Source organism: Mercenaria mercenaria, chromosome 2 (assembly GCF_021730395.1).
Source record: "Mercenaria mercenaria strain notata chromosome 2, MADL_Memer_1, whole genome shotgun sequence".
NCBI lineage: Eukaryota > Metazoa > Mollusca > Bivalvia > Venerida > Veneridae > Mercenaria > Mercenaria mercenaria.
Window position 1 is genome coordinate 20,424,252 of NC_069362.1, and position 12,733 is coordinate 20,436,984.

Consider the following 12,733-nt stretch of genomic DNA (forward strand, 5'->3'; position numbering starts at 1 on the left):
ACATGAGGAGTCCACTCTAAGAGTCTCTTCCATGTTTTCCCTATTTCATTGAAATTATTTCACGGAGCAGGTAAATGAATTTCAAATACCGATCATTTGAAAGTTTAGGACGTCCTAATATGTGAAACTGCGTACGAGTAGCAATACTTAAAAGACAACAATCAATTTATATCTTTCCTCACTGCTTTGATTGTGTGAAACTCTAACATGTAAAATAAATCATAGACCGGTTGTGAAACTGACTATTCTTGTCTGACAATTAACAAAACAATCAGACATCGCTCGTCTTTCAAAGGTTTTGACATTATAAAACATAGACATACATCTTCTGTCATCGTCTCATGCCACGGCTTAATTAATTATTCATTCTAAAAATAGCCAACAATCCGGCTTGACTTAAAAAGATATGATATTGTATCACTTTGCAAATCCATTGTAGATTACTTCTCGTTATTAGGGTTTTTTCCCTGGCTGTGATGTACAATTTATTTCGAAATATTACAGAGGTTATTATTGATAAGTTAACGTAGATGTAGCAGTCACGTACTTGGACGCATTGTTGGTATTAGATCTGGTCATTTAGAATCATCGGTCAAACCGAATCGGCTATTTTTGCTTGGCTGCATTTTATACTTACTTTTGATAAGTAGGTAATTTTCTTAAATATAATGTTTTAAAACAATAAAAAGACTAAAAAGACATTAACAGACGATATATCAACTTTGAATGTGTTTACGTGCTATAGTATTTAGTACTGTGAAAACAGGCGATTATTTGTTCAATGATATACTATTTAGATGAATTAAATTGACAATAATGTTCACCTACCTGCAGGCTTGTTTGTTTTCTTCTATGTTATGTGAAGACAGTTTACATTAGTGCATTCCTCGTTGTCTATAACCACTATAATAACGTTTATAATAAACTAACTCCGTCTGTTCAATTTGGAAAATACCTCAATCAGAATCAAAACAGAATATTCTGAAGTATTTACCTGTCTAAGCAATTGCAGTTTAGGTTTAGTAAAGAAATTGACAACAGATTGTGCGTTATTATTTATCAATTAATTTTGCATTAATCGGTTGATGCTGATGATTTTATTGATGCTGTAGAGGCTGCTGTTGTTTCGTTGTCATCGTTGATGTCTTACATGTCAATATTTAAAGCACACTGTTATACGGAAAGCATTTTGCATCTGAAACAAATAGAAAATAAAAGACTGAATTAATTGTTATAGTGTTAGTAGAAAAAAATATGCGTCGGGCACCGCCTATGGACGACCGTCGGTCAAATTTATGGTGAGCGCGATAAATTATTCATAGTAAAATGAGAGGGAGTGCAAATGCAAGGGAGCGTAAATGCAAGGGGAAGAGGGGGGCGATGGGGGTAGTGAGGTGAAAGAGGAAAGAAACGCTAAAAACAAACAAGACAACCACCGCAAAATAAAATACAAGACATAACACAAGTTGAAAATAGGGGCACCGCCTTGGAACGGTCAGTAACCTATATAAAGGAAACTGGGGTTTAAACGCGTGTAGGGCATTTCAACCTTGCACTTACCCTTTTTTCAACAAGTTAGATAAGACAATGTACTCCACAGAGAAAGGCTATAACATTAGTGACAAAATACCAGATCATATAAAGTAAATATTTGTAGAAATAAGCATTATGTTTAATTTACCAAGTTTTATAAACTACATCTCCATAGTAAACAGGGTGTGTAAGACCAAGTTTTAAAAGTGTTTTAAGGTTTGTGTTATATTTCTTTAAAAGTTCAGACGATCTGTAGTAAAATTTATCCTTGCTTAAAACCTTTGTTTTTTGCCGAGTTCGGGCATGCAAAAACAGGGAAAAAACGTGTACAAACAAGGAGATTCTCGTGAGCATGCGCTGTTGGTGAACGTTTTGAATATGCTGTTGGGGATCCAACGTAAGCAAATTATGGATCCCGAATCAATTTTGGCCGAAGTCGAAAGGTCCGAGATTTATGAAACCTTTTCATCTGCATTTTTATTAAAAATATCATTTTTCAATCTAACTTTGCTTTAACTTGTAATAAGTGCTACCTCTCTTGATAGGCGACTGCATTGACGTTCCTTATTATTGTATTATTACGCGTGTTTGACTCAAAGTAAGTTTACACGCCGCGATTTAATCCCTGAAAATGATAGGCAAACAACATTTACAAAAATACAATTTCGTTTTCCAAATTAATTTGAGTCGAGAAAGTTGACATGCTAACTTTAAATCTTACACTAAAACTTTTAAAAAATGTTTGTGTCTACTTTACACATCTATGCAGTCTACTGATGTAGTGATGGTGTGTAATGTAAAGCATAAACATGACGAAACGTTAAGTTTGAAGGATTTTTCCATAAACAGAAGGTGTTTATTATATATTTTTCAATTTATTTGTAGATCTCACCAACCATGTTTGAGTTTATAAATCCAATCTAAATTGATTATATCGGTGTTGGAAAAATTCAAATTTCTGTGTTTATCAAACATTGATCGCGATGGGGTGGGGTGCAAAGCAACATTTTCTACGTTATAGGCCTAGAAATTTCATTTTTAAGAATATGAAGAATATAGGTATCGATACCAATTTCTATAATGTTTACATTTAAAAAGCGTAACCCTACGGGCTCGTGCACCAGCCAATCCCTAGGGATTCTGCAGATGTTGTTACACAAAAAACGTGCGTTAACCCTACATTCTCGTTTCTAGATTACTATTCACAACTGTTAACTTTTGTAAAAGTTTTTAAGCTGATGTAATTTGATGAGTGTGAAAGTCAACGTTATTTGATTTCATAAACTTATATTATTACTTTCAAGCTTCGCGAGGCGTACGAAAATACTATTCCGGTCAAAATTGAAATAGTAAGATTGTATAAATTTACCAGAATTTTTTGTTCAATAAATACTTGTTAATAAAGGTTTATCGGTTTTCATGTTGCATGCCGAATCATCAGAACAATGTATGTATTTTTTAAATATTTAAATGGTTCCCCGAAAAGGGTTTTTTATTAGGGCACAATGAATATAATATTTCAAAAGCAAATTTTCATAAAAAAGGAGAATACTCCAACAAAATCCTTTTCAAGGAAAGCAGCTGCCTATACATTAGCTCAGGTGAACACTTACATACCATTGAATCTTTTGGATAAAACCACTCTTCAGTTATCATATAGTATATTTTGGACTATCGTTTTTCGTCTTTAAAATATACGTTTATATTTATGATGGGCGTTTCATCTAAGTTATTTAGATGCTATCTTATGTACGGAAGTATTTGCTCTACCATTTATTTGGTTACTAAATACATCCATGTAGCTTTAAATTATGTATTAAAAACTATCTAGTGTCAATTTTAAACCTCTTACAGAAACTAGATTTACTATCAGTCTCTTTTCTATGAAATTGTAAGACCACATATTAAATATTCATTGAAAACATACGTAGTGTTGAACATTTCATTACTTAATTAAATCAAGTCGTCTGCTATTATTTTGCTTGGCTGCATTCTATACATACAAAATGATCTTCTTACAAACATATGTATACCATTCAAAGTTACTGGGTTAAACTTACCAGAATCCTGTTAACAAGAGACAAAGCAAATACAATAAATTAAAACTGAGCACTAATATACCCTTTTCGTGAGATCCACAGTGTTGCTTTTCAAATGAATAGGTAAAGAAAAAGAGACAATTATTACTTCATGAAATATATGAAGGTGCGTTCTTGAAAAGCAATTATTGTAGCTAAGTTCAGTTAGAGTCTATTATTTCCGGGGTTGTCTTCAATTACTTAACCAATTATTTCAGGCTGAACCCGTTGTGCCTGAAATCTGCCATATGAATTACCACAGCGTGAAAACTCATCAGAATGAAAAAAACTTCTCTCTTTCAATGTTTATCAGTGTATTTAAGAAATGCATATTTCGTTTAAATTTCCAATTATTTCATTTCTTGAGACAAATAGCAAAGGAAAAGCAGTTGCCTAAATCAAACTTATTGAAAATTACAGACAGATTGCTTCAACACTTTGAATGACTAATATATGAATATTTTCAATGAATAAATACCTTTGAAACTGCCGAACAGCTGAATGAAAACAATCATAAATTCTCTTTTCGGTATTAAAGTAAATGCACTCAGAAAGTATTTATAATGTTTGAAATCGTAATTAGGTTGACATGACAATCATTTACGACCAGAAAATCTTTTGCAACCATCAGCCAAACACTCGTCGAAACAAATCAAAAATAGGCATGTATTTCTCAAGCTTTTGTTTTGTTTTTTTAATTCATGTTGCCATTATTTATATGTAAAGCAAATGAACTTTAAGACATACTGAATGAATATGCAATTTATTGTTCCATTACACACCTCGTTTGTCGTGATAATACTGATGATTTTTAAATACCGACTATGATTCTAAAAGCCTCGCAATTTTCAAACCCATCCCTCTAAAGAATTAAATGAATTTTATGCTTACTGCCTATACGATTTATATTCCTTTGTTTCACTTCGGCAAAAGTTAGTTTAGATGTACAATATCACTCATTACGTGAATTGATATAGTTCTCCAACACAAAAGATATTCCTTCATTAAATAGTTTCATCGATGAGCTATTGGAAGAGACATAAAAAGATTAATTTCACTATGAATAACTCACAGAAAAAAGCATTAAACAAATACCAGTATGACTTCTTAGTACGGTAAGTGTTCAGGATATTTCTAGAATTTCTCTTTTTTGTTTTGATTGCATTTTATTGTCAGAATATGCAATCAGAACGTATGATTAGACACGAAATCGAAAAAGAGGATGACATTAACTGACGTTTGCAAACAAGTATCTGACAACATATTGCAACCATCAGCCAAACACTCATCAAAACAATATATAAACAGACAGCTATTCCTGATGTTTATACAATTCTCAGATTTGCTAACTGGCATATGTTGTATGCAATAAGATAAGAACTTGAATGCAATGATACCGTTTGAGTTAATAACACGCCGAACGGTGGACCAAACACTAAATTCGCTACCTCAGGACAATTAACTTTTGAAAAACGTTATTTATCTATAGAATAATACCGTCCTTGGTATTCATGATTTACAGGTATGTTTACAATTTCTCATGGTAAATTTGATTACATTCTAATGAATATGTCATGTAACGGCAAGAATGGTGTAAATAAGAATAAACAAGCATTTCATGTACTGACATTTGTATGGTACAAGTAGAACAAATTGTTACAGTATAATGAGTTTGAATATTTCTTGTGCTGAAACTAAGAAATTAAGTAGAAAAAAATTAACTGACTCTAAAATGAGCTCTATCTAAGAATATGTATTGCCGAGGGAACAAAATGGCTGTCAGTTTTGTTTTGTTTTCAAATAATGGTAGAAAAATTTTCTTAATTTTCAACCAATTTTTAAACTACTTCTTAATTTTGCCTTTTGGCACTTTCTGTGATATGTAGGCTCCATAACCTAAGATCCGTTTAGTTCTGCCTATGGTTTTCTCGTTTAAGGGCAAGCACATTATTTTAACTTTAACTGGGGACCATAAGCCACTTTTTGGGGGCCTCCGTGGCCGGGTGGTTAAAGTCACTGACTTCAAACCACTTGCTCCTCATCGGTGTGTGTTCAAATCTCACTCTGGGTGTTGAATACTTCATGTGAGGAAGCAATGCAGCTGGCTTACAAAAGGTCCGTTGTTCTACCCAGGTGCCCGCTCGTGATGAAATAATGCACGGAGGGGCACCTGGTGTCTTCCTCCACCATCAAAGCTGGAAAGTCGGCATATGACCTATAATTGTGTCTGTGCGACGTTAAACCAACCAAAATAAATAAATAAATGAACCGCTTTTCATGGAATTACACACTAGTGTATCATCGAAGATTCCATGTGCACCGCCGTATGAACACATCTGTGGCATGTCTCTAAATTGGGTTTGGTACTTGTAACATGTGTATATGTAGAGGTCTGCTCAACCCGTGGTTAGAGGGCATGGACGGTAGCTGTATTTTTACTACCGTCCATGAACAGGCTCAATCAAACAGAGCCTGCAACTTTTTCATTTTTTGTCGTCCTGAGCGACCTGTGGAGTTTCTTCTTTTTCTATTTCATTTTCTTAAAACATTCAAATACAAACAAACAAAATGAGTGTTTTTATCAAATAGATAATTTGTAAATGAAACACTGTTATCGTAAAAATTGAATTAATGTGAAGTGATTGTGTATACTTCATAGTTCTAACTATCATTTAGAGACAGACGGAATGCTTGGAAGGAATCATAATCAACATTTTATATTTGTACATACTGAACCTACTTTTGTTACACTTGCTGTTCAACACATGAAATATTTGATAAAGTTTTATCTTTATTTATAAGATTTGCGTTCAGACGATTCAGCTTAGCATTGTTAAGATATGTATATGATACACAGATTGCAGATTTATTTGACGTCTATAATAGTTAGAGGTATTTTGCCGTTTACTTCAATTGTTCATTTTTATGCACAGCTTATTTTGTAATTCAAACCTAAAAAAAATATTATACATCAAAAACAATTAATTCATTTAGATTACAGTAACTTAAAGCCTTTAAGTGCCATGGTGGCTGTACTTGAACTCGGTATTTTTATCCCCCGCCGATGAAATCGGGAGGGGGGTATTGAAATGGCGTTGTCCGTCCGTCCGTCAGTGCGTCCGTGCGTCCGTCCACAGCCATTTCTCAGTAACTAGCAGATAGAATTTCATGAAACTTGAAATAAATATGAACCAACGTACTGCGATAATGTCCGTCAGGTTTTTTTTTTGATTGATCAATTTCCCTTAGAGTTATTGCCCTTGATTAAATGAAAAATGTCCGTCCGCAGCCATATCTCAGTAACTAGCAGGTAGAATTTCATGAAACTTGAAATCAACATGAACCAACATACTGCGGTGATGCCCGTCAAGTTTTTTTGGATTAGTCGATTTCCCTTAGAGTTATTGCCCTTGAGTTAATGAAAAATGCCCCAAAAGCTCCGTCCGTAACCATTTCTCAGTAACTATCAGGTAGAATTCCATAAAACTTGAAATAAACATGCACCAACATACTGCGATGATGCCCGTGAATTTGTTTTTTGATTGGTCAATTTCCCTTAAAGGTATTGCCTTTGATTTAATGAAAAATCTACGTCAGCAGCTATTTCATGAAACTTGAAATAAATATGAGCCAACATACTTCGATGATGCCTGTTTTTTTTTTTTTTTTTTTTTTTTTTTTTTTTTTTTTTTTGTTTTTTGTTTTGTTAATAGGTCAATTTTCCTTAGAGTTATTGCCCTAACAAACCAACCAATTGGTAGAATTTCATTAATCTTTTCATTCTTATCCATGAACATTAATTATAAACATATGAAGTTGTGTACCCACACCTGGTAATCATCTTGCCTTGGACACCCCCTCTCCCCCCCCCCCGCCCCCCACACTCCCCCCAACCAAAACAAAAAGAATCATTCCTTCTTTTTAATTTTTTTTTCTTCGATGCATATTTATCAACATGCATGCAAAGTTGTACCGTTCCCCCACCTCACTCCTCCACTCCGCTGTGTCATGCCCACCACCCGATCATGCATCACCCCCAACCCCCTACCCTCCCCCCCCCCCCCCTATATTTTTTTCATTTCTAATTTTCATCAATATTTATAATTAACGATGTGATGTTTTGTATCCTCTCTCTCTCTCTCCCCGTCCCCCCCCCCCCCCCCACACACACACACACAACCAACCAAAGAAAGCATTCATTTTCTGTTAAATTGATTTTGACTACTGAAATTATTTGCTTCTTGGTAACATCCTTTACTTTTTGCCGGATATAATTTTTTGCCATTCCTCACCACAAACCCTTTCGGCGAATTTGCTTGTTGGTCCTATATTATAATAGTATTCCGGTAATGCCGGTGCTAACGGTGAATCACATGGAACACAGATTAAGAGGAATTCAAAGATAATCTGATTACAAATGTGTTTTCTATGTATAAAATTCATTGCATTTAGTGGCATACAGCGTAGGTATTTATTAACTTAAATGTGTAATGCCATCAGAACAAAACATTTGGGACATAAACAATTTTTTTCAAATATTGAATTTATCCTGGCATCATTTATAGCTATAGTAACAATCAGTTTTGTTAAAACTTGTTCTATAATGCAATAATGCAGCGTTAAGAATAGTGTAATTTAGAACAAACATGGAATTCCTAATAGCTCAGTTGCATACATACCGCATCAGTATGTTGCAATGAAAACAATTCATAACGTACCCTTGTTGACTTTTGTGTAGAAAAACCCTTTACTCGTATAAATGTTTCTTTCAATATGTAACTGAGAATACCGATTTTCACGAAAATACCAGAATATTTTGAAATCACGTTTTTTAGACTTGCTAGAAAGAAAAATGAAATTAATAAATGTTTGCGATATTGATAAATAAATATAAGATTTACATTTAGATACTTGTAATTTCCGATTTCTCTCGGAAATTATTGCCATACAATCGAAACAATACCAGTCAGACGTGGCTGTGAAATTATTGTAAAGAATTCAATTTTATTTTAGAGTTTTTGATCTGTAAATGTTTTATCTAACTGTTAATTGTTAACATCTGAAATGATTAGCCCTGTATTTATAAAATATATCTTCGTTGTTTCATTTTCATTTGTGAGTCCATACCGTGCCAAAATTAAGATCAAAACTAGTAAAACCTGTATGCGATATAAATTTTCTTGTGTTTGTATTTTTTTGCATTATATCCATTGTGTGTTAAACTGAAAAAACTACAAGTAAAGCCATTTCTTTACAACAGTGTCACAAAGTTAGAGCTCACATTAATACTTCTGTAAAACTTTTACCTCAAACTATATTTCAGTAATCTTCATTTGATTCAGAAGGAATATTTAACATTGACTTAAAACAAACTTCGATACAATATGGTGAATTTATTTATTTATTTTGTTGGGTTTAACATCGCATCGACACAATTATAGGCGACTTTCCAGCTTTGATGGAAGAGGAAGACCCCAGGTGCCCCTCCGTGCATTTTTTAATCACGAGCGGGCACCTGGGTACAACCACCAACCTTCTGTAAGCCAGCTGGATGGCTCACATGAAGAATTCAACGCCCCGAGTGAGGCTCGAACCACATCAGTGAGGGGCGAGTGATTTGAAGTCAGCGACATTAACCACTCGGCCACGGAGCAGCCCCCCCCCCCCCCCATCACAACCACCACTATGGTGAAAAGGGCTTTGGCAAAATCTTTGAATCTGAGTATTAACGTCAGGTTTTTTTACATATAATATATATATAAAAAAAACATAAAATCGTGCGACAGAATTTTTTTTTGAATTCTTGCACTTTTTCTGAGGCAAAGAAGCTTTAGTTTTCATTCTCTAAAGCCCTCTGCCATTGTGTTCTTATTCTAAACAATTTTATAAAACTATTTCAAGGTACAAAAACGAGACATAACGTTACTTTTTTTATAATATTGTAAATTCCATATTGCATCCCACACAACATAAGCTATGTAAGGTTGTTCAACCTGACATTTTCAATATGACAATTAAACATATTTTATCATATTTTGCCGAAAAACTGGAATTAGCAATTATTGCATATTTCAAAGTGAGCGTCCTAAAACAACAACACCGGTTTGCATATTGGCTGTATACCTATAGATATTAATATTGAAAGAAAAACGAATATATCTTTCTGTAAAAACAATAAACTTTCCATCATCGGACGTGTCACGTGACAAAGTCGAGGAAGACCCCGGGTGCCCCTCCTCCGGGCATTATTGGGCACCTGGTTAGACCGATCGGCCTTCCGTAAGTCAGCTGGATGGTTTCCTCAGATGAAGAATAATACGCCCCAAGTGAGGCTTGAACCCACATCGGTTAGAGGCCAGTGATTAGATGTCAGCCACGGAGGATATACATACATTGTATTCACTGATTGAAAATTCCAGCAACTTTGACTATTCAAACTTCATTAGTCCAAAAATATTTCTATCCAATATCCAAAAGGCTTTACTGCGTTTTACAATATATTGTACGAACTGCCATAAATTACCTATTGAAAATAGAAATTAGGTAAGAATACCTTTAATTTACCAAAGTGCATGAATCAGATGTGAAAATAAGCTAGGAAATAAGTTTCATCACGTTTTCTAGTGTCACTTGTTTTCAAATGACCGAAAAATACTATACGTAAGAAATCCAAGCATTTGAACTGGAACAACTTTTAAACACTGCAAGTGAAAAGAAAATTTTTCTTTAAACTATGTAAACTATGTAAATTGGTTGAAGTTGTACTGTGTGAATCAAGATCAATGATATTTTGAATACACCTTAATATACAATCTAATTTAAGTCAATTTCGACTTCCCGGCGCCCTAGCTGAGCTTTTTATTTATATTAAAGCGTATACATTTTTTATCTTTCGATACTATAGGACATTTGTATAAGACACGCTTGTCTAATAATTGTTAGAATAATATTGTTGAGTATTTATGAACCTCAAATATATTGTTGAACAGTTGACTCAGTAATCTGTGTATGAGTGAAATTAAAGTTTGTGATTTGAGATTGACTCGACTTTGGTACTGAATTATTAACGAGATCTTGTCAATAATGGTAAAAAATACATATTAAGGTGTAAAGGATTTGTTGAAATCATTTTACATTTGCAAAAAAGAACAATATTTCTAACAATTCATATTTTACTTCCGTTAACATCCGGGAACTTTCGGTCATTTCGGTGTTGCCTGTCCGAGTGCTTTATGAGTCCAACTGTGATAATAAGAGCGAATTCATGCTTACAGTTCACGGCTTGCAATGTGGATATACTACACCTACACTGTGTTAGGTATCACACACTATCAAACTATGGAGAGGCCGAACGATTAGGGAGAATCCTATGCGAATTATATGATACACACTGATTTGGTGCTTGACTTAAAATCACCTTGAAATTTGAAAGCAGTCATCATTATTTTCACGATTGGCTTCAACTCATTTCATCTTAACATCTGAATTACATATGCTGAAAAGGAAAATTGTGATTAATCCATTAGTAAATTCCCTTGCCGATAATTCAAAGTCTGAAAAGGTGAGATTACGGTCTAGAAATCCCTTATCAATAACACTCTCGTTTTGAAAAAAAAAACACGAGGCGAATATCGAATTGCGAAAATCTTTCCTTCTGTTCAGAACTTTGACTCATTGACTCAGAAAGAAAAAACCTTCAGCTTTCAAACGCCCGCCCGTGATGAAAAAAATGAACGGAGGTGTACCTGGAGACTTCGTCCGCCATCAAAACTGGAATGTAATGCCGCAACGACACAATTATAGACCATATGCTGACATTCCAGCATTGATGGTGGACGAAGTCTCCAGGTACACCTCCGTGCATTTTTAGCTCACCTGAGCAATGCTCATGGTAAGCTATTGTGATCACGCTGTGTCCGTCGTGCGTCCGTCCGTCCGTGGTCAAAACAATTGTGCTTAAAAGACATCTCCTCAAAAACCACTGAATGAATTTTGATGAAACTTGACATGGATGTTCCTTGGATGGTCTTCTATCAAAGGTTTGCAAACGGTTCCGCTTAGTTGCACATAGGGGCCGCCAGAGCTAAAAAATAGAAAAATTTTCAAACGACAAATCCTCCTAAGCCGATGGTCCGATTTTGAAATAATTTCACATAAATAGTCCTTACGTCACCCTCTACCAAAATTGTTCAAATTATACCGAATCGTTACAAAACGTGGCCGCCAGGGGTCGTGGTCACTTTTCCCTTTATGTATATGGTGGAGATTTAAAAAATCTTCTTGTATGAAACTACTACCAGCCCGATTTTAAAATAATTTTACACAAATGGTCCTTGTGTGATCCTCTACCAAGATTGTTCAAATTATATTGATTCAACAAAAAACATGGCCGCCAGGGGACAGGGTCACTTTTCCCTGTATGTATATAGTGGAAACTTTAAAAATCTTCTAGTATGAAACTACTAGTAGCCCGATTTTAAATTAATTTTACACAAATGGTCCTTGTGTGACCTTCTACTGAGATTTTCAAATTTTACCGATTCGTAAAAAAACATGACCACCAGGGGGCGTGGTCACTTTTCCCTATATGTATATAGTGGAAATTAAAAAATAAAACCTTCTTATGAGAAGCTGCTAGCTCGATTTTAAAATAATATTACGCAAATGGTCCTTGTGTGACTCTATACCAAGATTGTTCAAATTATTTTGATTCGTCTAAAAACATGGCCGCCGGAAGGCGTGGTCACTTTTCCCTATATGTATTTAGTGGAAAAAATCTTCTAGTCTGAAACTGCTGGCCCGATTTTAAAATAATTTTACACAAAAGGTCCTTGTGTGACCCTCTACCGAGATTGTTCAAATTATACCCATTGTCGCTAGGGGGCGTGGTCAGTTTTCCTTGTATGTATATAGTGGAAACTTTAAAAATCTTCTGGTGTGAAACTGCTGGCCCGATTTTAGAATAATTTTATACAAATGGTCTTTATGTGACCCTTTACCAAGATTGTTCAAATTACACCGATTCGTCAAAAACATGGCCACCAGAGGGCTTGCTCACTTTTCCCTATTTGTATATATTGTCAACTTTAAACATCTTGCGTAAAAGTCATTGCTGGACCGAT

General features: G+C 34.6%; 1 protein-coding gene across 3 annotated transcripts in view; it reads right to left on the reverse strand.

Moving 5' to 3' along the window:
• LOC123563445 (tachykinin-like peptides receptor 99D) overlaps positions 1-12,733 on the reverse strand; it is a 357,242-nt gene that overhangs the window by 278,330 nt on the left and 66,179 nt on the right. For 2 of the 3 annotated variants that reach the window (XM_053531853.1, XM_053531865.1), the window contains exon 2: positions 829-1,195. The gene's annotated coding sequence lies outside the window, so the exon portion shown is untranslated. Of the gene's footprint in view, positions 1-828; positions 1,196-4,502; positions 4,823-12,733 lie in introns of those variants that run through there. The other variant, XM_053531862.1, reaches the window with a different exon arrangement.